The sequence below is a fragment of the Zonotrichia leucophrys genome, chromosome 4 (genome assembly GCF_028769735.1).
Source record: "Zonotrichia leucophrys gambelii isolate GWCS_2022_RI chromosome 4, RI_Zleu_2.0, whole genome shotgun sequence".
In the NCBI taxonomy this organism is placed as follows: Eukaryota; Metazoa; Chordata; class Aves; order Passeriformes; family Passerellidae; genus Zonotrichia; species Zonotrichia leucophrys.
The window spans coordinates 20,675,228-20,700,550 of NC_088173.1; the positions used below are offsets into that span (position 1 = coordinate 20,675,228).

Consider the following 25,323-nt stretch of genomic DNA (forward strand, 5'->3'; position numbering starts at 1 on the left):
GGAAAGGAAAGGTTGAAGAAAATGTTTCCTCAAAAGCAGTAACTCACATCCTTTAGTAATTTCTAATGATTGGAATGAAGATGAAAATGGACTTGAATACAGTGAGGATATTTTTTGTGTTCTCTGCGTGAATTATTTTGTGTTCTCTGCATGAATTATTAACTAAAATGGTATTTCTAAGAATACCTATAATGTTGCCACAATAACAATAAAAATGCCTTATCAAAGAAGCTACAAAATTGAACAGTGAAATATTTATTTGAGGATTGTTGCTCTAGCTCTCAGAGACTTGAATGTAAACCAATTCAAGTACGTGAAAAATTCAACATCCTCCTAGTTGGTCTTCAATAAAATCCAGGTGTGGTACACCAAGCAATTGAAGCATGAAGATGCTGCTCACATAACCTTTATTCCACTCTGTTTGAGCAATGCTTTCTATATCCAGAACTATTACAGTCTCCCAGTCTTTGATCTACAGGGACAAAAAACAGTTTTGAAACAGTAAAATACAATAGCCATTCCCCAAATGGATCTGTTCACCTTTTTCTACCAAAAACCTTTGCTTGCCCCTCAAACCCTAAGGACTTGCACCATTTCTGGAACACCTTGTGCCATTGAACAAACTTTTTCTCAGCTGCTGAGATTATCTGTTTCTATGTGGGCATGAAAATGGAGTGAGGATTGATGTGTTCACCTTGAGAAGATGGTTTTGGTTGGTTTGTTTATTTTTACTGAGTTGTCTAAGTTGGCAAAGCTGGAAATTACTACTGAGCAGTAATTTTCCTGAGGGTTTTGACTTCCTCTTTGATTTAACTGTCAGTGTGTATTGAAATAATAAGTATTTGTAGTGGCTAACAGTGGGACTGTGAGAAACAGCATTCACACAGCTTCTTTTCTAAAACCTGGATTCTTGTTATGTGATATTTGCATTACCCAGAAGATGCTGTGTGTCTGCACAAAATTGGGCTAAAACCAGGAAGAGATCTTTGTTTTGTCAACCATATACCTAAATCTTAATAAGGCACTAGATCTCTTGGGGACTTAGTGAACAAAGGTTTCTCCTGGGTACAAACACCTTCCAAGCTTTAACTTTGTTTTCAGGACTTTGGAGAAAAGGAAAAATGCAAAAGATTGGGGATCTGTGTTATCTATTTTACATGAAAACAAACAGTTACTAACTTATTCCTCTAAGGAATAAAGCACTAAGGTAATGATAATAGCAATCATTAAGAACACCAGAAGTGACAGCTACAGCAAAATTGTTTTGAAAGCTAACCTGTTTTTAACTAGGTAATGCTAGTACATGCTTGTCCCTATAAGCAAAGCCTGAAATATCAATGTTGGTATGTGGGTATCCAAAGCCACAGATGCTGTATTTAGACTTTGTGAAATAACTCCTTTCTCAGTGCATTCTGTGTAAAACAAAGCTGCATTTCATCAGTCTTAATAACCAGCACAACTCAATTACAGATTTTGTTTTGATTTATAGGGTGATCCTATAGCATTTTTTCTTTAGCATGAGCATATGTAGTTTCATAGAGTTACTTGTGTGAGTGATATTGCAGCAATCAAAGCAATGAATGTGTGGCAGCTTCACTCTTCAGATAAATTGTTATTATAGATTTTTTTATAGGTTTCATTGTGGTTTGAAAATTATTGTCTTCCACTGCCTAAACAGTGGATGAGTCTTGTCAAGTGTGGGAAGAAAACTGATCTTTACACATTAACGCTCACTACAGGCAGACCTCAATGAAAATACACACCTGAGCATATTTAAATGAGTTATTGACTGACCTTTCCTTTCTTTTCTGTATCAAAACAGAACTTCAGCAGGGAGTTCTTTTTCATGTAGTATTGTATTGTCAGGCTTGGTTACATTTTCACCAGCATGTAAAGATGGGTGCCATACTTTTAAAATTAAGAATTGAACCTCAATTTTATTTAATCAGTTTGGAATAAATTGATTAATTGATTTTCCAAGACCCCCATCCATAGAATATCCTCAATTGGAAGGTATCCTAAAGATCATCGAGTCCAGCTCCTGGCCCAGGACATACAATATTGTAATAATTATATCTAAAATAGTCATAGTAACATGAAACAAAAAGTGGTTCCTGCTATATCTTTCAGTTCTGCAGTTGTGAGCAAGTCAGACCTTTGAATTCTGGATGATTAGGCTACTAGGCTTCAATAAGTTATATAAGTTATTAGGCTTCAATTATTACCTTTCTTAAAATGAATTGAAAACAAGGTATAAAGGAAAATATTACTCAAGTTATCTCAAACACATGAAAGACTGAAGGGATTTCTGTTGCCAAAAAGATCCTTTTAATTAAGGAAATCAAATCTAATGAGAATCCAGCAATTTCAAGTATTGAATCATAATGAAATGCAGTCAAAGAGACAATTTGGCTCCTGTAGATCTAATAGTATTCAAGTAAAGAGAAAGGAAAACATCACAATCTGTGAATGCAGTAGCAGCATTAAACAGTTTAAATAAGAACAGCCCACTGCCAGGGTAGTGAAACTACCTACTTTATGGGAGATTTATGCATCTTCAGCTCAAGTACAAATGTGAAAACCAGAAACCAACCAAGTGAACTACTCCAGAGGTGTGTAGCCCATCTGTTCACAGGACAGTAATTCCAAATTAAATAAAGTTCAGTGGCCAGAGTTATACCATGGAATTGATCTTCCACATCTGAATGAGGGGGAAACTGGAGTATCCAAATAGAGACTTAATCCTGATAATGAAAATGCCTGAGAGAACGAGGTAGATGTGACATTTGCAGATGAAATTTGGGCATGGAAGTGTTCAGCAGCTCCAGTACAATGACAGTCTATACTGAGTTATGAAGGTCCTGTAGAGCATTAATTTATTGTCTCAAAAAAAAGGACTGCTGTTGATGAATTCTAGAATAAGATGTGGTTGTAAAATGCACTTTTTATAGGGACTGGAAATGCTTGCTCTGAATTAATATGAAGAATGAGAATAGAGCTGCTGTGGAAGTCTACAGTTAAGCATTAGAGAATACACAAGCTGCTGCATCCTTGATAGTTTGGTTGTGGGGCAATGCCTCATCTCCATGCATGGAAGGCAACATGGTGGCCAAGGGCTGTCTGGAATGATGACCTAGATGTCTTGTTGGTATGCATATATGATTGTAAATCACTCTCTTTTACTCACTGAATAGTGGAGCCCATGGCCTCCTGAGCTGCTCTGCATGGTGGTGTGTTGTACAACAGGAACTCCCCTTGAGCACGAATGACTCCCAAGGTGCTCCTTGAGGCTGAGGGATTCCTCGCTGCAACAGCGTCTTGGTAAGTGATTCACAGCGAGCTAAACTTAGAAATCTTAGCTAAGTGATAAAAAGGATAAATTGTGCACACACAATCCTTTAGTCATAAATCGCTGGCTAAGTCTGGGATTAGAAGTGGATCCACCTGCATCTAGACTCCTCCCTATGAAGGCATTTGGAACTCAAGGGGGTCCTTTCTGAACCCCTTGACTCAATGGAAGGGTCTCAGCTTTGTCTAACCCTGTCCTCTATGCAGTAAATAATCCAGCTTGCTGTTGAATCTTGTTAAACCACTGCCACATTTATTACTGAACTTCATTAACTCTGTTTCAAATCAGTGCATTCAGAAATCTTGATAATTAAAACTCTCTACTTATCCAAAAAATAAAATGACTGACTAGACAATACCCTTCAATCTGTTGCATTAATTGAGGCCACTCTTCTGAATCATAGTTCAACTCTTCCCCTTAGGCTGCTAAATATGATGTAGAGGACAAACAACCCCATGGGCAAAAATTAGTACAGGGTACTTGATATGTGCCTTACCAAGAAACCAAGACATGAAAACACTTACCAGTAGCTTTGATAACACCTTATTTACCCTTTCTATTAGATCATAAATGTTGCTCAGGAACAGAGCATTCATTCTGGATTGTCATGATAACTAATTTTTTTCAGTTTTGTAAAATCTGTTCATTTTTATTTGCTCTTTCTTTGTGAAGAAAAGAAACATTAGGAAGTGTATCATGGAGTGAAAGTTCACAAGATGGAAAACAGCATACCAAAGTGTGCTTACCTCATAGCAATGTTTTCCTCAGTCTCTTTTTTAAAAATAAATTTTAGTACTTGTTTTTGGTGGGAGCTTTTTTATACCTTTTTGCTGATATGTTCAGTGTTTTCATAGAATTGGTCATCTTGAGTGAGCTACCAAAACACCATTGTATTTGCAATCCGGCAGTAAGAGCTCAGAGAAGAAAACACTTGGTGTAATATTTGTAATGAGAATTCTGGAATGAGAGCAGAGAACAAACTGGCAGCAGGAACAGTCTGAGGGATAAAGAAGTCTCATGCCTTCTTAAATGGGAGCAACAGATGTTCCATACACTGGTTAGTGGGGAGGCAGTGCAACATCTGCACATCACGTATAGAACATGCAGATATGTAGGTCTGAGTTAAAATCATATGAGAGGCAATTTGAAGTGCAGTGCTTGTAGGCACGGTATTTCAAGGATAAAAGAGGAAGGCAACTAGCAGGAGATGTGATATTTCACACTCATGATTCTACATTGCCAAGACAGTTTTCCTGTTAGAAAATTCTTACATATGTGGATTTATGTGTGCTGTGTTCCAGTAGTAAGTGAATATTCATAGTGTATCTTCTTCAAATGCTTTTCAAATTGCTAATAAGGACACTTCAGCAGGTAACACCTTCACCTATAGAACTACATAAGGTACAGGTTTTATATTAGCTCAACAAAGATGACTCAGTCCTCTTCAGAGCAGACCTTGAATTACTACACGTCAAATATTTCCTTACAGCCAGATATCCTCTAGTCCTCAGTTTGCTTTGTTGTAAAATAAATCACTTCAATGTTTTTTGCATTTTGGCCCTTAGGCTCTCAGCAGACATTTGTAGAATGAGGGAAAACAAATGTCTGGGTTATACAAAGTTAATAAAACCAGATGCTATTAAGAGCTCACTGTATCACTATTCCATGTATCAACATGAGCACTGGTTTGTATTGTTTCAACAAGAAGGAAAAGGAAGGAGCTAGTGTTAGGATGAAATAGAAAAAAAATTCATAACATTTAGAAAGTTTATTTATGAAAAAGATAATTAATTAATTCTTTGTATTAAAATCACAATTAATTCTTTGTATTAAAAACACATTGTGTAGAGATGTCTCTATTCCAAGTATTATGAAGAAACCCATCAATCTCAAAGTAAAACTGGCTAAATAATTATCAGTAATCAAGGTCAAAGTGAGAAACCAGAGTTAAGCCTTAATATAATCATCCAGGTAATTGGACATTCCCTGTTAACATGGTGAGCTCAGGCAATGGGCAATATGCTTTTCTGTTGGTGAATGTGTGGCAGGAAACATGACATGAATTTGGATGTGCAATAGCTCTACCTTTCTGCCTTTTCTCTTAACTCCTTCTTCTGAATACATGTAACTCATGCTTTAAAGACCCTCAGCATGGCAAACAGCAGGCTAGGGGAGCAATCCAGTAAAGCTGGAATAAGTGGCTGGCTTCTAGGCTGAGGGTTTTTGGTTTAATGAACACCTTTTTCCTGGTCTTGGGGATACGGATTTCTAGCACTGTTTTACCATGCTTAGCTTTAAACCAAAGTCCAGTAAGACCTTCAACGTGAACAAAGACAAATTTTTTATTTAGTCTTGAAGAAAATCTTCAATGCAAAAATAATTACAATAGAAACAAGACTTTATTTTTCTAAAAGTAAATTCCTAAATTTTTCTAAAAATTAAAAAGTAATGAAAATGATGATGTTGCAAAGTTGTTGTATATTCACTAAACATCAGGATGACTTTTTCTCTCTTTTTATCTGTTATCTTTGTGACTAACATGCTTGTCCAATCTAAATGTTAAACTTCAATTCCTTTTTCTGCCTGAAGGGATTAAAAGATGTGTTTCTCATTTTAGCCTCATTACCAGGGTGTGGTAAGCTCTGAGAAAGCATTAAGTAACTCCTTCTCATTTTGAGATGTTCTCCTGGAAAGTAGACCTGGTTACCAGGATAGCTGTTTTCAACTTATTGAAACTGGAATAAATGGAAATCAAGAGGACTCTAAATCTTTGCCTGTGGGGTAACTGCTTCACTCTCTGTATTTTGCAGCTGGCTTGAGTTGGTGTTGCCATATGTCTGCTGAAGGGTTTCTCCTTCATTTTCTCTCCTCCAGACTGAGTTCAGCCCCTGCTGCTCTTGCGAGGACACCAGTGACTGGTGACAGCTGGAGGAGGAGATATACATAGGAACTTATAGAACATCCAGATTTGCTGGCACTCTAATAAGTAAACTGATTTTGCTCACCACATCAGTCATATATTTATTAATGCTGGGAGGCTTGGGAATACCTGAAAGAAGTGTCACTTTTGGTGAGCACATCTTACTGAGCTGTGACCTGGCAGCCTACCACATTCTGTGAGTACGGCAACAGCTCTCACCATGATATTTCCTATTTTCACACCATCGAGTTTGTTATTTTTTTAATAGAAAAATGGTTTTGTTGCTGTCTTTCATTTCATGAATCAAGCCTGCAAGATCTGACTCAAATTTATTACTATCTTTGGGAAAGCTAATGGCATATTGTTATGTAAATTTGAATTCTATTGCAAAAATTGTAATTAACTGCTCATTGTAGCTTTTACTACTTCAATTCCCTAATTGTATATTTTGCCTTAAATAATGTGCATACCATGATTTATTCTTTCTTCTCTTTTGCTTACCATGTCCTCATAGAAACATAGAAAATGTTTGTAAATACAATATTAATTTTAACATTTGAAAGGATTAAACCAGAAAAGTTTACTCTTGTAATTAAACTCTATGGTTCTGAACTCATGGAACTGCTTTCAGGACCTTCTTCAGCACAAACTCTTCCTCAACTTTAATATCTCTTTAAAACTCTATATACACTGGCTTCAAATAGACAGCATATTGATGTCCAAGGAGAAAATTCTAGGTATGGTAACCAAAGAACTCAGACATGTTTGGTCATAATCAATTACTCTGGTATGTGGTTCTTGGTTGTTTTAGCCATATGGAATCACAGCAGCTGTAGTTACAGAGTTGCTAATGTGCTTAAAAAGTGAAGGAGCCTAAAAATTTTGCTAGAGAAAGCTGCAGTGCCCTGTAAACAAGTATTTCTACTGTTGTTAAGTGATACAGGAGCAGCAATTGCAACTCCAACTGACTGATGCTCTGCTCTCCTGAGGCATTCACTCTGAAGAAATTGCTCTGCAATGCCAAACTGAGCTCATCTTTTTATATTAACTTCTCTGAATTAATTGCCTACTATGTATCTTCTCTTTGGTGCACATCTTCTTTCCAGTTAAACATTACTGTTCAAATGTCAGCTTGCCCCATGGTTTTCAGTTGATAGCAGCCTCATTATTCACTCAGTATCAATTATCTCTGTAAGTTTTGTCTTTTAAATTTTGTGTTCCACTGGACTCATGAGATCAGTAGCCTTTACTAAATGCTCGTGACTCTCTGCTCAGGCAGAACAATGAGCAAAGGTTTCAAACTACTGCCCCTGCCTGGGACTTCATGGTCCTAGGTGGGTGGAAGCCTTTTGTGGAAGGAGAGTCTTCATTCCTGCATGTGTGTTCTTAATGATCCAGTTTTATCAAAAATCATTCTGCAGATAACAAGCAACAACACCCAAATACTTTCTTTGGAAGAGAGGAAGGGATGTAATTTTGATGTGGTGAGCAGTCATGAAAGTGTGTTAAGATGGTGAGGGAAAACAGCAGTAATTGAGGCTGCTCTAACTCCATTTTCAATTTTATTTTCAGGATAAAGAAATTGCTGTTAGAAGCCTGAATAGGTGAAATCTCAATAAGAAAAAAAAAGATGAATAAGGCAAGATAAAAATTGCAACGAGTGAATGTACCTGTGTATAGCTGAGAATTAAGAGAATTTTTAAAATAGTGCCAGAAGGTGAGAGAATTTTGAGCAGCTTTTTTTCCTTTTAATTATTTATCAGAAAAGAAGAAATACATAACAAGCAGATATGACTTTAGAAAACGTCTCACGTTTTGATCTGTAGGTCATACATCATGACCCAGAAAAAGAGAAAAAGTAGTTTAATCTGCTTGAGTGAGCTCCTTAACACAGAGGTATCTGCTTAATGTTTTGATCATGATGAAGGTGATGCTTGTTTAGACACCTGCCCTTACGGAAAGACTTGATGGTCTTCAATCTTTACAGTGGACCTGTCTGGAGAAGCCTGAGGCTTGTACTACCACTCCCTCCACACTGCAGCTCAGGCTGAGGTCGTCTTTAGTTTCAAGATGTGTCAATTGAGTACAGCTAGTTAAAAAAAAAAAAAGTCTTTGTGTCCTTTCTGCTCTTTCTGTCTCCTAAGACATTGAGACATTATTTAAATCAGCCTGGAATGGTTGATTTAATGATGAGGCCTGTATCAAAATAGGTAAATAGCTAGATGTATTGTGGAAATTTGGTCTGTACTGATTGTTCCATTTTATTTTATTTTGACAACCCCACTTTGGACCGCTGCCTCAGCACCTTAGTTTGTTAAGCTAAGACGTTTAAACTCAGACTTCTTTTCAAACGTGAAATGAGACTCAGGGCACAGCGCGGACTCCACGCAATGAAGATACATGCTGTCCTGTGCCCCCTCCTGTCCCCCGCCCCATTCTCCGCGCTGAACCAAAGGCTGAGAGATGCCATTTCTGCGCAGCTCTCCCAGGGGAAGGGGAGACAACTCTGCTTTTTAATGCGGAGAGAAATAAACACGCAAATAAGCCCCTTGCCTCCCCTCCCCCGGGGATTCCATCGGGCGAGGGGAAGCAGCGTTTCTGTACTCGCAGCAAACTGATTTTTAAGGAAAAGCAGAAAGCGGGGGAGAGGAGCGGAGGGGAGGGGGCGGATGCTCCGGCATGGCACGCTCTGACGGCGCGGCTGCCCCGCACGCTGCGGCTTCCCTGCGGTTCCGCCGGGGCGGGACCGGGTCCGGGTCCGGAGCGGTACTGGGGGTGCGGCATCGCCGCTGTCCGCACGGGGGGCGTGGCCTCGAGGTGACGTCATGGGGCGTGCCGGGGGCGTGTCGCGGCGGCGGTGCCGCGCCGGGCGGGCGCGGGATGGGGCGGGGGGCGCGGCCGGACCCGGCGGGCCGGCAGCCGGCTGGGCGGGCTCCCTGCGGCACCCGGGCTCGCTCTGGCACCGGTGAGAGCGGGGGCGGCTCCGCACCTGCGGGGTCCCGGCGGGGACGGGCGCTGCCCTTTTTTTTAAATTTTATTTTTAAAAAATAATTTCTTTTTTTTTTGGTGGATTTCGTTTGGTTGTTCGTTTGGTTGGTTGGTTAGTTGGTTGATTTTTTTTTTGTGTTGTTCTTGTTGTATCGGGGCTTTTCGCGGGAGAAGCGCATCGCGGGAGACGGCGCTGCTGCCGCCGTCCGCTCGGCCGGTGCCGGCTGCGGGCGCCGGGGGAAGGTTCCCGGCAGCTCCGGGGGGCTGGCGCTTGGACAGCGGCGGCCCCGGCTAGCCCGGGCTCTCGGGGGCGATTTCACACTCTCCTTCACTTGGCACCACCCTAAATGCCGCTCTAACGATCAGGGATTTCCGAGTAAGTGTGGCATGTCGCGACAAGAGGGAAGCCAGGTTAGAAAACCCTGGCGTGGGAGCGCAGGCGAACTTGGTCTTTGTTTGTAATCATATTTTAAGTAATTTCTTGTTTAGGTGATGCTCTGTGTGTGGGAAGGTGGATAAAGTACCAGTCCTTGCAAAGCGAGACAGTAAAAGCTGTGGAAATGTGTACGGAGAATGTGTACGGAGTTGTTCAGGTTCCCACCGCTGTCGGCATCTCTTGCTGAGACTGTCTGGACAAGGTTCCTCCTCATCTGGCAGTTCTCACTTTTCCTCTCCCCCATGCATTTTGTCCAGACTTCTTGAGCGCACAAGCGTCAAATGCCTTCTCTCACTTCTTCCCTGTCTTATTCTTTCTTGTATTTGCAACTTGTGGCCAGGAGCAATTAAGAAGAAGGAAACACAATCTTAAGCTTTAATGCAATTTAAATTGTCTTCATTGCCTAGCAGAACGGTAGTGGACTGCCTCGTGTTTCTCTTTCTCAGTTCTAAATCCTGCAAAGTTTATTTATCGAGAGTATATGGAGATGTGTAAATCTGATAGTTATTGTTGTGTGTTTTCTTAAATCCGTCTGACTGTGCATGGACTGAAGCAAGTAGACAAAGTGATGTACTACCTGAGAGAATGAGCTTATCTTGCAAAGCATTTCCTTGTTAATACTGATCAGCTAATATAGACTCTGCCACAGCACTTCATTAAAAAGTTGGGAGCTAATTAGCTGTTTCTTACAGCTAGAGTTCCCGATTTTAATTAGAGTTCCTGTCTTTAAGTTTAAAGTGATTAAAGCAATGCCAAAGCCATTCTGGTTATTTTCAGTGTTTGTTTAAAAAAAGGGGGAAAATGAGTAATTTTAAGCTCTTTGTAATTCATGTTGAAAAACAAACACTTCTGTTTGGGGTTCTGTTCCTGATTCTGAAGGGTGTGGGGGGATGAGATGATTATGTTTATCTTGTATTAGAGTGAGGAAATAAACTAACTAATGGCAATGAAACTCACATGTTTGTTATTCAAGGGTCATTGATTTCAATGGGAAAATCACAATTTGAGAAGGAAAACTCGAAGTGTTGACTAACAAAGATGTGGATAACCTGTGAGCACTCAGGTGGATTTCTCAGTGCTCCGACCATGTACAGGGCTCTGTTTGGTGATTCCTGTGATGGTGACAGCTCTGCTGCTGTCGAATATTATTGACCAAAAGTCTCATCCAAACTTACATAAAGCTGTCATGGTGGTTAAATATCATCCTCCATTATGTCCTCTATTAATCTCATGTGTATACTTCAGACTTCATTCAGCTGAAGAACAGTTACTGGCCTTTGACTTAAAAAAAAAAAAAAAGGATCAATCTATGGCTCATACATGGGTATCCTGCTGTATTTTAGACAACATTTTAAAACCCTGTTAGGGTTTTGAGAAATTTGCAAATTAGTAATTCCTGAGGGAGTTGTTATACTGATAAGACTTACAGTGTCTTTATTCTGAATATTTCACAGCACTCTTGACACTCTTTAAGGGAAAAGTTTAATGTTTGTCGTACTCTGCTAAGCACTTGTGACAAGATTTAGTAATGGGTGATTTAAAGTACAAAAAATGAAGTTCTGGAAAATGCAAAGCTAAATGAATGGCACCCTTTTAGGATGCATGGATGGGCAAACTTGCCGTGCTCAGAACTCTCCTGTAGACTCACAGCTGACCTTGACTCTATGAACTTGTTTGCTTTCAGTATTTGGCTGAGTCGGCACTGTGATAATAGTCATGTTATGGCAGAAAGTTTTCTTGTCTCTTCTGACATTTAAAGGATATTGCTGTTGTTATTATTCCATAGGGACTGAATTCTGTGCAAAAAAAACTTGTTTGCAAAATCTTTGATGTTAATTGGCCACCACTAGATATTTGCATTCAAGGTGCTTGAGTGCCCTGGTGTCAGGTATGCTGCCATTGGAACCCGTGTAGTCAAATCTCTAAATAATTGTAATCAAATTTTCCATATTATGATTTTCCATATGTTTGTTAACGACAGAGCACATGAACTAATATGATGCCAGCATGGATAATGAGGTGAACAATCATCTGTGTTTTTATATTTGATGTGGGATGTTGATAGTGGCTGCTGCAATTTTTAATATTCTTAGAATAACTGTCTGACTTAGACAATTGGCTTTTCTCTTGTGCGTCAGGCAAGTTTCCATACTAGGAATACCTATGTGCAAAAATTAAAACATTTAATAGGTATTTAGAAGACTTTACTGGTTAGACTGTTGTCCATACAACCTAAGAGCAAAATGCCCCAAACATGTGTTGTTACATGGAAGTATGGAATCATGGAGGGATTTGGGTTGGAAGGGATCTTATGGATCATCTAGTTTAAAACCCTCTGCCATGGTGAGGGACATCATGGGAATTGGAAGTGTCTCTTTAGTCTGTGGACTAAAGAGTTTCTACTGGAATGGTCCAGCTAGGAGTAGATTAATCTGCTGGTAGTCTTTTCCCAGGCCATATGGATCTCCTTGTAATTTTGGTCCTCTTCTCCCTTTTCAGTTCTCTCTGGTTTCTGCTGCCACAGCCGTGCTGCTGCCAGATGCCTGTTTGCTGTTTTTGCTGCTTGTTTGCATTGCTGCCTTTCCCCTTCTAGTTTTTCAGTTTTGATTTTGTTTGGAGGTTTTTTGTATGTATGTAATACATGTCTTAGTCCAGTAGATGTGCTGGTTGTGTCCCTGCCTGTGGCATGGGGTTGGAACTAGAGGATCCGTGTTCCTTCCAACCTAACTCATTCTGTGATTCAGTGTAGCATACAAGACAATGAAATTATATGCTTTGACTTGAAAAAAAAGTTAGGATCTGTAAAGAGAAACATCTTGTTATATGAAATTAAATCCAGAACAGTCTCATCATCTTAATAGCAGTGCAAATAATGACTTAATAGAGGAACTTAAACCTTTAATGTGATGAGAATAACCTTGTTAATTATCAGGGTTAATGAGGTGCATTTCTTTGAAGTGAACAGAGTGATCACAGGCCAGAAAAAAGGATCTCTCTTCTGCTGGGTAGTATTTTTCCAATTTATTGGTAATTGAAAAGGAGATTTTGTTCCAGGCAAGTGTGTGATATTACAGCAATTTATATCAGATTCTTCAGGAAAGAGGGATAAACACCTATTTAAAAAGTAGACTTAATGATACAGTTAAAGCAATAATGAGTAGTAAGCCAACTTTAGGTTATTTTCTGTGCCATTTCGATGGTTCAATGCCTTTCCCACCCCCCACCCCCCCCAAATTTGTTGGCAACCAGACATACACTGAAACTTAAATCTCATTGGTTAGATTAGAGTTTCATAATTTAGAAATAGTGTGGAGTTTGATAATATTGCATTATTCAGTGTAATTTCACTGCTCCTTTGGGTATTTCCATACAGCTTATAACTTTTGTTCTATGGAATGATTTTTCGGATGCAGAGGCACTAAAGGTGCTTTTGGTAATTGTACTGCCACAGTGCTGTCCTGTTGGTTTTAGAACTGGTGTACAAGATAAGTCTTGTTCTGTACTGTGAGAGACTTTCATAGTGCTGAGCTGTGGATGGCTGTAAAGTTAATTTCCGAGCGGGTGACTATTGAAAAACAAAGTTTCTAATTTTGCAGTGAAGATAATATATTTATGTCTGTTTTATAATCTTATAAAATGAATGTTTTTTCATGGGGAGTGTGGTTTTCTAGGCATTGAAAGCTTTCTAGTACCTCATGGCCTCATTTTTAGGAAGAATTCTAATGTTCCTGCCTGGATTTTGTCCTGTTAAGTTTGCTTGTCCATTGCCAAATTTCTTCACAAGAATGACTTCCAGAACTGACCCATCTATACCTGTGTCTCTGGCATGTGAGCCTGCCTGCTTTGGGGCAGTGGTAGGAGGTACAGCACACCTCAGTTTGGTAGCTGCTGCCCTGTACTGGCTTGGCTGAACCCTTTATGCTTTGGGATGAGGTAGAACTTCATCTTAGTCACAACTGAGTGCATTTTTGCAAAGGCAAACTGCATGATATCAAGTTGACTTTGTTTCATTGGTAGCAGCATGGTTGTGATTTGTTGAAGAAGAATGGTAGTCCAAACCCTCAGATTTCAGTAGAATAAAATACATAAGTCTGGAAAGGTCAGGAAGGGTTTGATGTGCTGGGAATGTTTCTCCAGTTGCCCACCAACAACTGAAATCCAAGTTTGGTCCATTTGTACCTCCAAGTTGACTTTCAAGTAGACAAAATTAAATGTCAAATGTGGTTTCTGCAAAAATGTTACATTCAATTTGATTGTATCAAAATAGTGGGAAGTGTACTTCAAAAACTACTTTAGAACAGTGAGAAGTTTAATTACTTCTAAGCTATTCAGCAGGAGGAGTTTCCCACTCTGAAAACCAGAGCCTTGTTTCATTTGTGATTTGGAACAACATTTGTCCTTGCCTGTTTGACTTCATTGCTAAATGAAGTTCTTTAAACAAGGTAGTGGTCACTGGCTGATTTCCTCTAATGCTTTCTGTTTTTCTTATAGGAACAGTTTCTCTTTTTTTTTTTTTTCCACATTTTTAGAAGTATTACAATTAACTACTCCCTTGTATTACACTATTTTGTTTTTTACTTCACGCTGTGTTACACAGCTCTTGGGGGGATGCACTGCAGAAGGGAAATGGCACCAAGTTCTGTAGGAACTTGTAGAAATGTAATCCTTGTGGCATTCTATGGTTAGGTCTGCCACTGAGGAAATGCAGGAGGCAACTTCTGTGCCGGTCAGAGTTCTTTTGGTTGTTCTGGGTCATTGAGTGCAAACGTTTTTGACGTCAGTAGCTCACTAATCCCAATTTTCCAGATTCTGCCTGTTGGCTCTCTAAAGCATAGAAGACATTGCAAGCAAAAGCACAATGAGGGAAGGCGAGGCCATCTTTGCTGTCGTGGGAGCAGCTTCCTTGGCCTCCATGGAGTGGAGTTGATGCTGTGATGGCTTGATGACTTCTCACAGAAGATAGGTTTCTCTCTCCCTTCCCCAAGGTTGTCTTCTCTGAAGTCTTTTCCAGATGGAAAAAAAAAAAGTACCAGTGATGTTAAGGAACCAAGGGACTTGTTTAGCATGGAGGAAAAGTTCAAAGTGGAAGCCAATTACTAATAACTTGCTTCAGAAGTTAAACTGATCTAACATGAACCAAGTTAAACACATACCTAACCTAAGGGACAAAATTTTGGCCTGAGATAAGGTAGTAATAAAATAGGGACTGTCATAAGGTTTCTTGCCAGTGTGGAAGTGAACTTTTGGAGCTATCTTCTGCCAGGACAGGGTGTGCATGTGTTACATGCTTTCTAAAACTTCCTCATTATAGGAAGCAGAGTGAGGGTCAGGCATTGATCACTTCTCTTTGGTGACAGAGACCTGGATGAATGGCTTACAGCTATGTCAGAGGAGGTTTAGGTTGTATATTAGTGTAGGGGGATAGAATTTAAAAAGATAGTGTGGAAAGTAATCTTGCCCCTGAGGAGCTGCAGCTGGGCCAATTATCAAAGATCAGGAACAGGCCTGACTTTAACAGGCCACAGCTGTAACCAATGAGAAGAAGAGTGCTATAAAAGAGTGGGGTGGCTGGTTGAGATGGGAATTGGAGTCAGTTGGCTGCTTTGTGAAGAGGAAAGAGTCAGTGCTTGGAGGAGATGCCCACGAGGAAACATCAAGAAGGTATGAAACTTTTGCAATAGGAGACAACAGTTTGGAACCCCTGCAATAAGATGACAGTGTATTAGGAGAAGATGTTTTCACCCAGATGATGGTTGGACACTGGAGTAGGCTTCCCATGAAAGCAGTCACAGCCCCAAGCCTGCCAGGGCTCTTAGGCACACGGTGTGACTCTTGGGGTGTCCTCTGCAGAGACAGAAGTTGGACTTGATCATCCTAATGGGTCCCTTCCAACTGAGGATATTCTATGTGGTCGAAGTTTGGTGTAAGACACTGTAGGACTTAATAAGTGTGATGGAAGGAGACTGGAAGAATAACATGGAAAGCAGTTTTAATCCTGGTGTATTGCTGGAAACTGTGAGTTGGTACCTTTTTTCTGTAACAAGAGGACATGAGCTGAGCTCCAGATCTCTGGTTTTTGGGGTTGGCTGAGTACAGAGGCAGCCATTGACTGGAGTAAAGGAGGAAAAACCCTTGCTCAGAGGCAGGCTGAAGAGTGGAAGTTCTGCATGCTAACACAAAGCAGTGTGTAACAGGATGAAATCTAATCATGCTTCCCTGGTCTTGGGTCATCATCAGAAAGGGATGATTTGCTTCCCAAGGGAAGACCTTGTACTTCAGCATTTCTAGTACGTGAAACTGGCATCAGTCCTTGCCATGTAATCTATGAATGCAGGCACATTGCTCTCCTGGCTTCTGGTGACAAATGTGCTACTTTGCCTCATTGCTGCTTTAGGCTCAGAGGGTCTGTGCTGCTTCTTTGGAGAGAAACCTAAAGCACAGCTTCTGAGTGCTGACTTCAAAAGGTGTCCACTATCTCCTCACAGTGGTGTGACCTATTTGAGGTCTGTCTGCCAAGCACAGGTCAGCTGATGCTACCGAGTTGTTTCTCTGGTGAGTACTAATAATTTCAATATCTTGTAGAAAATGTATTAATGCAATGAGAGTATAAAATTGTCCTTGTCTGTGATGGTTCTCTGTGTGGGTAGATGGCCATTAAAGAGCCAGCTGATGGGTATGGGTTTTTGTGGAGACAGATGCTTTTCCATAAAGCTGATAAACATAACTGTAGGGGATTGAAAATGTTTACTGTGAAATTTCCTCATTTGTGTAATGCCTCCTTAAAAATCAAACAGTAACATCAGTGCCTTAGGTTAGTGGAAGTCCTAAAAGATGATATGAGGTGTTGGCTGGAAGGTGACATACCTGCAAAAAGGCGAAATTAATGCCACCTCCCAAAGCTTCTCAAATGCTGGTCTCCACAGCTGGTGGGATGCAGTATTCTGTGGAGCTGGGAGGAAGGGACTGACTGTCCACTGGAGGCAAAATGCATCAAAAAGATAAAAGCTCTTTGATAAAGTCCTGCTAGAGTGAAGAACTGAATTCAACTCTGCAATTTTAAAGGATATGCTGAAGTTGGTAAGGTGGACAACTTAAGGAAGAGCAAAGCCTGAGAAATTAAGTTCTGTCATTTTCTGTCCTTCTGGAACCTCACAGAGGGGAGGAGGAAACAGGTTGTAGATAAGTTTTCTTGGTGAGTTTGAGTGTTTTCTTGGTAAGTTTGTTACATGAACAGCACTTTGTGAGTAACTTTTTTCCTTTTTTTTTGTGCCTTTTGAGCAGCATTCGTAGTAATAGTCTGCTGATTCTATTCTGTCCTCCTGTGAAGAAGTCCTAATGCAAACCCTGTTCAGTCTGTAAGTGTTTGAAAATAGCTGTGTTTTATTTAACTATGAACAAGAGGACTTCAAATGCATGTGTTTTGCTTTGAAAGAGAGTGGAAGGCAGTGTTACACAGAAGGAGTTTTGGCAAGCAGAAAGAATGCTGAAGAGAAGTGACAGAATGTGAAAGGGGCAGATTTTATCCCTACTGAAAGGGTGGTTGAGGAATTTAAAGAGGAAGAGTAAAAAAAAAATGTGGAGGGGAAGACAGAGGTAAGGGTTTTGGAAATGGAGAAGGATATAAGCAAGCTAAAGGAAAACCAACTGCTAAAATCTGTGATGGTATGGGGTAGAAGTGAAAAGGAGGAGAGAAAATATTTTAGATAAGAGCAGATTGATATAAGTAGGTGAAATGACCAGAGTGGAAAAAGAAGTAGAATCAAGATATGGAATGAAGGATGATGATCACTGTGTGTGGAACAGGAAATTTTGTTTTAAGCATGTTGTGTTGAAATTTTCAAACCTCTTCTTTTCCCCTTTAGCTAAGGGAAAATGCCAGGCTGGTTCTGCAGGCTGAGAGAGGTGAGGCTGCCACAGGTTCATGCCCCAGTTCCATCCAGCGGCCCGGCAGAGCACACCCTGCCAGTGCACAGACACAGGGGATGTGCTCCCACGCCTGCTCCACGTGCTGCCCTGCACACAGCTGTTCCCATGGCCCAGCTCAGCCTGGCACCTTCAGCCACTCGCCCCAGCCTCTCTGCTGGTTGGCAGGCAGGAGTTGCTGCACTCACACCCCTGTGCACATATGCAGAAGGAGCAGAGCCACTCACCCAGAAAAGAGCTGGAAAGGGTATAATAAGCATACAGGACAGACTGTAATGAGCTGGTCAGGACAGCACACAACCAGGCAGTTGAACCAACGACCAGAATATTTGCATGCAACTGGCCCTTTTTATCTACTTACTCCTCAATTACCTCATGCTTGCTCTTTCCCAAATCCTTTAAATCCATTCCTGCCTTTGGTTTCCCCTGTAAACATCTCATAGCAAGTCCTGCGCTATTTCCAAATGCCCCTCCCTTACATCCTATAGTGTGTCCCACATCTGTGAGCGCTCGTGATGGGTTTCAAAACTGAACAGTGTGACTGAGGTCCTTCTTGGGACTGCCCTGAGAAGAGTCTGGATGGGGCCTCCCCCTCTTCCTGCAAGTCCCTTAATTTGTGTCCCTGCCTTTTTCCATCCTTTTCTGTCCCCTAATTTGTGCCATTCTGCAGCCCTGTGGTCCTCTCTCGTTGAAAGAGCCCCTTAATGGGCTGATTGCTCTTGTGGTGGGCCTGGAAGAAGATGGGCAAAATATAATTTGTGCTTCCCCACTTGACACCGTCTCTCTGTGCTCTGTTGTCGGGCGCAAATGAGCTTTTATCATGTAGTCTTAACCATATAAAACCATCTTCATTTGCTATGCAAATTTTAAAGAGTAAAATTGGGATGAAAATTCTTTGTTAAATAACATATAGGAATGAAAAATATGTAATGTTACAAAGCACATGCTTCTTTCCTCCTTGTTTGGCTTTATGCTGTGGAATGCTAAATATAATGTATGACCTATGAAATCTAGTCAAGGTAAATTTTTGTTTTAAAACTTGAAAGGGTATATTGTTCAGCTAAAGAACTAGTCAGTAGCAATAAGCTACAGCACAGGTTACAACACTACTTAAACATCTGTGAGGAATCCAGGTAATGGTAATTGTTACAAAACAAATCTGAGGGAGTGCTTTTGATTGCCTGTGGTGATGTTGTACCTAATGGAATAGAACTAATTTTTTTCCCCAGAATTGCCACCAGCATTCCTGTATATGCCTTTCAGAGCTTAGATGACTTCTAAAGTCTATACTATAATTACTTCTTTTTGAACCACGATTAAACATATGTGTGTTCTGAAAAGCTGCCATTAAGATACACTTGAGTTCATGAAAGAATGCTTGCGTTCCTCATTGCAACAGGATTTTTCAGTGCCTTAGGACTGAAGACAGGCCTCTGCACAGAGGAACTGGCAAGCTGAGTTAAACCCTGCAAAGAATACTGGGGACAGGAGCACGAAGTTCATCAGAGGTGTTTCCAGGAGTGGGAATGGGAAACAGTAAAAGTCTAGGTTTGTCTAAAACCTTAATTGAGTGTCATGTTTTGCACCAAGTGATTCCTGTTGCCTACAGGAAAAGGAATAGAAGCATGGAAATGGAAATTAACATGGAGCTTGAATGCAGATTGGCTGTGAAGTGAGGTGTCTAACTAATTAGGCATTAACAGGGAATTGTGCTTTTTTTTCTTTAAAGGGGCAAAAACTAATCCAAGGAACTGCAGGATTACGGTTTTGACGTCAGTGTTAATCAAGTTCTTAAACTGCTTTTATAGGAAGGGATATTTCTGTGCATAATGGTAAAAGAACATTAGAAAAAGGCATTAGGAGTTTACCAAGGAGAGCGGTACTATAAGGAAATGTGACAGATCAAAGACCCCTTTGCCTCAGCTGTGCTTATATAGCTGTTTTCATCACTAAACTCTAAATAAGATAAATTTTGTTTTTAAGAAACAAAATACACTGTCAAGCTTTTTTGACTTGCATCATGTCATTATTTTGAAGCTTGACTTCTTTGGCAAGTTGAATTTTATAGAGTAAGTGCTCTGTAAATGTGGGGATAATCACAAGGAAAGTATTACCTAGAATTTGCTCTCCTATCAGCATAATAATGCTGATAGGAGAGCAAATAACTATGTGTATAAATTCTAGAAATTGGAGTAGGGTTTCTAATCAATAGAACAACCTCCCAATTGAAGAAATTTTGTATCAAGCCATATCTTACTGCATTAAAATAACGTCTAGGAGATTTCTGAAGAAGGTTCCATAAAGATAATAAGATGCCTGTCAGAGCAAGAAACTAAATTCATGGAGCATGGGTGCTACTTTCTGTAGTTGTTTTCCTAAAACAATGTTCAAAAAAAGTGAATGCACCAATATCATAAAAGTATATTTAACAGCAGGTGTGTGTCTCTCTCCATGGTGGTATGGAGAAAGGTTTTTCAAATAGAAGCAACCAGTTTCAACACCAGTTACAACAAAGTGAAAACAATTTGGATGTAGTGGCATTTTCCCTATGCAGGTGATTTCAACATGTAGAAATTTTAAATTGCTAAAAAAGCTAGAAAGGAATTTTCTTGGGTAAAAGTTCTGAAATAGATAGTTGAAAAGATAGTTGAAGAGTGTGGTGTGATAAATTATGAATACCCTTCTTTTACTCTAATAATCTATTTAAAGAAGCTCTTCTTGATATATGACATTGGTCATTGTTACTTACACCTTTGCTGGGCTTTAAACTCCCTCTGTGATGTCTGCCAGCCTTTGGAGTAGAAATTTTTGAAGGTTTCAGCAAGGTTATAGAGCTGAACTGGCAGGCAGAAGATAACTGTCAAATGCTTTTGCAAACTCACAGACTCTGATGCTTCGGTATAGGGGCCTTGAAATAAAATAGATTGATTCTTGTCCAAGGAATGATTTTCTCCCCTTCCTCAGAAGATTTATTTGCTTGTGGAAAATAGTAGACCTCAAAAACACCTGTTCTTGTGCTTGGAAGACTTAGACATTATTGGCTGAAGCTTCTGTAACATTTAATGGCTGGACCAAAAGAGGATTACTCTGAAATCACAAATGTGAGTCATTCAGGCTGTGGGAGATGAGGGTGTGAGCAGCCAAACTGACACTGCCTGCTGCCCAGGAGCTCTGGGAGAGAAAGCTGCTTGGAAGTAAAAGTCCTGAGGAAACAAAACAATGAGGAGAAAATGATATGGAAGGGAACAAACCCAAAGAGATGAATGCTTGAAGCCTGAGAAGTCAGGTTGTACAATGAGGAGGTGATATTCAGAGTCTAGGCTAGAAAAGTGATGTGCTAAGAAATAAAATAAGAAATGATCTGGTAGAATGTGAGTCAGATGATACTAATAAGAGAGGATGACAAGGAGCTAGTTCAGAAGAACACCACTTCCTCTGTGATTTGAGATGTGAAGGCAGACAGGCAGGTGTGCCCAGCTGAAGCCAGGCTGAGGTGCTAGTGTGACAGCAGTGTAGACAAAATGTCCATTTGATTTGAGTTCTTGATCACATTTGATCAGTTCTTCTTCAGGGGTAGTAACACCTTGGCACTGTTCCCTACTTTGGCTATTACAGCAGACCCCATTTACTCTGCAGTTTCTTTGGTGTATGTATGTATTACAGCTGCATATAACACGTTTTTCCATACTTTTCTGTCCTCTTTTCGTAGAACCATTGCTCAGAATTCTGATGTGCTGGGGATAAATCAGGGATGTATGACATTTTTATCTGTAGAGCTCTAACCTGCATGCTGAATGCACAACGGGGGAAAGTGTTTTTTGTAGTTAGGCATCTAAATGTTACCCTGGAGATATGGCTTACATGGCTAATGGCGTCTTTACCCACACCTGTTTGAAGCTGGAGCTAGTTTTTTATAAGATTTTATTTCTTTTTATTAATATTTTCTTTTTTCTAGATTTTATTTATTTATTTGAATATGTATATTTTTGTGCTGTCATTCTCTCCTTTTCTGCCCAATCTGGAAATCAGGAGCTAATCTGTAGAAGAATTGGATGATTGCTTCTGAAGCCATAGGCCTTTTAGTGCTTGCTTGCTGTGGAGACTGTACCAGCTTTACCTGCTGGTGTCTGGAGATATTTCTGAGCCAGGTGTCCTGTCTATGTTTAGTAGCATTCAGTATTATTCAGGAAATAATGCTATGTTACAATAAGTACCTTTTGGTTTAGCAGGTTCAAAAGAGAATTCTGCTCTCACCTGTAATAATTTAGCCCCAGACCTATCTTCCTACTTAGATATTGCTGGGGAGTAGTGCAAAGCTTACTCCAGCTCCCTTTCTGCTTCACTCTGTTCTGTTGTGCTCTGTGCAGGACTGCAGCTGTATGAGTGCTGCTGTTATTCCCTTGGAGCAGTCATTCCAGAGCTGGAAGTTTGTCCATGCTTTGCTGCTGTGTTGGCTGTGCAGTTCCATCGTGGTGCTTCCTGCTTTACAGTGGCTGCAGTTCCTTGTGCAAGCGTTGCAATTCTTGCTGCATTGATTCCAATGTGCAGAGAGAGCACAGGTGCTTTACTGGAAACGGGAAAACAAAAAACATTTTTTTTTTTTCTCTCCAGATATTGCTTTTCCATTTCACCTTTAGTTAAATAAGAATTGAAGCCTGTTTTGGAACTCTAAATTACAGCTTTTTGCCCCACCATCTCTACAATAATACTGTTGAAGTGTAGAAAACTTTGTTACTGCAAGGCCACTCTTCTGTGCTGACAACCTTGTAAGAATTGTGACAGGCCGTGTTGCTTTTTATGCTAATAATAGGATAGTTTCTCTGTTTCATGAAGGAACAAATAAAATAAGAGACATTTGAGAATATTATTATTAAAATTCTGAGGGGAAGGTTTCCTTTCTCGATGCTAAAAAAAAATAAAAATGGGAATAGAAATGCTGTTCAAAGTGTAATTAATATCCTGTGTGTTATTTGCATCTTGGGATGATTTAAATCACTTGCCAAGGGGCGAATGCCAGGAATTAAAACAGATGATGGCTTGCAAAATTGACAGAGAGAGTAGGCAACTTCTGGTAGTGTTTAAGTGGTAGTATTCTGGGAGAGCAGCAGTGAACCTGAGAGGATCCCTCAGCTTCACAGAAATTCAAATGGAGTGACTGTTGACATCTCAACAGCTAAAAGTTGCTCATGGTTAAGACCTTTTATCTTTATTGCTTTGCAACACAAAGAGGTTAATAATTTTTTGTGATGACAAAGGATGTTATAGAAATAAATTAATTTATGGTAAGGTGTTGTGGAAAAGCATATCCTGGACTTTCTTAAGCTACTTGTAAAGTAATTTAAGGGAAATTTTTGAAAATAATTGAGTAAGATTATAGGAAAGAGAATATAGGGGTAATGTGAGCTTATTTGCCTAGGCTATGAGATGAAACAAGATGTATCTTCCCTAATCAGACGCATTTAATTTAGAATTCATGTTCTTTTTTTCCCTTTGATATTGCCAACCCCTCTTCCCCATCCCAACTGCAATTATTCACATCTCATGCATCTTTTTTCTCCCCTTGGTAGGATGATTTCTGCAGTGTGTGTTGCATAAAATAGTGTTAAGCGATGCTTATTATAAGCCAGGAAGCTTAATGAAATATTTACATGAACACTTAACTAACAGACATAACTTTTAAGATTTAAGGGACCACCTGCTCAGCAACTGAAATAGAGCAGTGCTGTTTTCAAAACCAGTTAGTTATTCATGGCCAAGGAAGCATCCTGGGTAGAGCTCCCAGAAAGCTGTTTTCTCATCCCATTAATTCTTCTAAGACTTAAAAACCCTCAACCAAACAACAAACAATCCTCAGAAAATCTTGATGAATCATAAGGCTTGCAGAGAAAAAAAAAGAATGCAGATAGGGAGGAGAAGAAAGTGGAAGAGAAACTGGTGAAGAAACACAGTTTAGAGTTTTAACATCCAAGAATGCATTCTCTTAACAAGGTCAATGTTTCAGATCTCTGCCTTGTTGTAATGCCTCGCTAGTTTAACACATTGCCCTCCTCCCTGTGTTCAGAGCTGTCTGTACTCAGCCTTAAGTCCAGAATGCTCTGTTGCTGTAAGCATGACTTAATTGTTGGTTCATTTTCACAAGCCTGATTAGAGGAAGCACAGCTAGTGCTAGTTCTGGAGCAGTTTGGGTGTACTTGTCTGTGCAGATGTCTTTTGTGTAATGGAGAGGCATGTGCTAAACTGAAGTAAACCTCAGCCATTGCTGTGATCAGAAATATCACTGGTTTAACTGCTGGAATTTTTTCTCCCAGCTGTAGAAATCTAGGAGTAGACAGGCATATCAAAATATTTGTGACTATATCTATTCCAGCAAGGACTTTATCTGACTGAAAAATATGCATCTTTCAAGTATAAAATCAGATAGCAATTAAATGCAACATTTTGCCTTGCAGGGGTGAGGGTTCCTTGTCAAACACAGTTGCTACACTTCCATTTTTGCATTTTAAATGGTTATCAAGTTTGTTCAGTCTGTGACAGGGGCATAGCCTATCCTCTGTGCTTCTGTCTAGAATGAGATGAGATACATGGAGTTAGAAGTCAATGCTGTCTCCACAGCCTTCCCACAACACATACCTATTCCTTTGTAAGTTCACCTGCTCAGACAGACAGCCAGTGAGAAGACTTCAGAGGAGCCTCAAAATCTGAATAGTCATATGAGTTGAATGAATCCAAAGAATTAAATATGCAGATATACACCCTTGACAAATCTACAGTTAAGCAGTAGGTGTGGGATTACAAACAAACCTACAAATTATCTTTACTTGTACTACCCGTTTTGGTTGTGAAATGAACATTTTTTTTTTCCCCTGGCAAAATGAAAGTAGTTGTTCTCAACTAGACCTGGGAGGGTTGGTCTTTCTCATAGGCAGGAAACGTAAAATAACTTCATGGTAGATAATATTTTTTTAATGCTGAATCAGCAAAGAACATGTTTTCAATTTTTTTCAGTTAGGTGACAGTTATGCCTTCTGTCATACAGCTCCTTGTAAAGTACCACATATAACAGAAATTATAGGATGGTAGGTAACAAATGGGGCAAAGGTGTCATACTCCACAGGAGCTTACAAGTCTCAGTCAGTGCTATAACTGGTTGTACTTTCTCTTGGTAGGGAAATGTAGCATCCTCACCAGACTAACACCTGCCTCGGCTTTGAGTCTGGAATAAACAGGCACAAGCACCTCAGGACATGATTTGAATGTTTCCTGTCTTGAACTTTGCAATGCTAGAAAGTGAATATTCCGCCACAGCTCCCATTATTACAATGTTAAGCAGGATTTGGTTTTGACAGTGTTAAAGTAGAGCTCAAGTGACTGATTATTTTTGGCATAATTTTCAGACTGTTAGAAATGAAGCCATTTTCTCTGGCTTTCAGTCTACGTTTTAAGCTGAAGCTTTGTGTTTTGTCCTGTGACAAATGTTATAAGGGTTGCAGAACTGCCAGGTGCTGCAAATACTTGAAACTGACAGAGGCCATTTCAGGGTGCAAAACATGACAATTGTGAGCATCTCTGCCTGGAAATATTGCGTGATTCCCATTAGGAAATGTTCTATAACAAAAGGAATGCCTTGAATAGTTTTATGTTTAGGTTGGAAATTTTTTGATTGACACCATACCTTGTAAAGGAAGTAAATGGTTAAGTTAAAACTTT

The 25,323-nt window shown here is 39.9% G+C and overlaps 1 protein-coding gene across 11 annotated transcripts in view; it reads left to right on the forward strand.

Moving 5' to 3' along the window:
* Nucleotides 1-9,143: 9,143 nt before the first annotated feature.
* Nucleotides 9,144-25,323, forward strand: part of MARCHF1 (membrane associated ring-CH-type finger 1) — a 230,722-nt gene continuing 214,542 nt past the window's right edge. For 3 of the 11 annotated variants that reach the window (XM_064710723.1, XM_064710720.1, XM_064710735.1), the window contains exon 1: nt 9,144-9,234. The gene's annotated coding sequence lies outside the window, so the exon portion shown is untranslated. Of the gene's footprint in view, nt 9,235-9,345; nt 9,634-15,331; nt 15,355-15,374; nt 16,246-25,323 lie in introns of those variants that run through there. The other 8 variants (XM_064710719.1, XM_064710718.1, XM_064710721.1 and 5 more) reach the window with 7 other exon arrangements.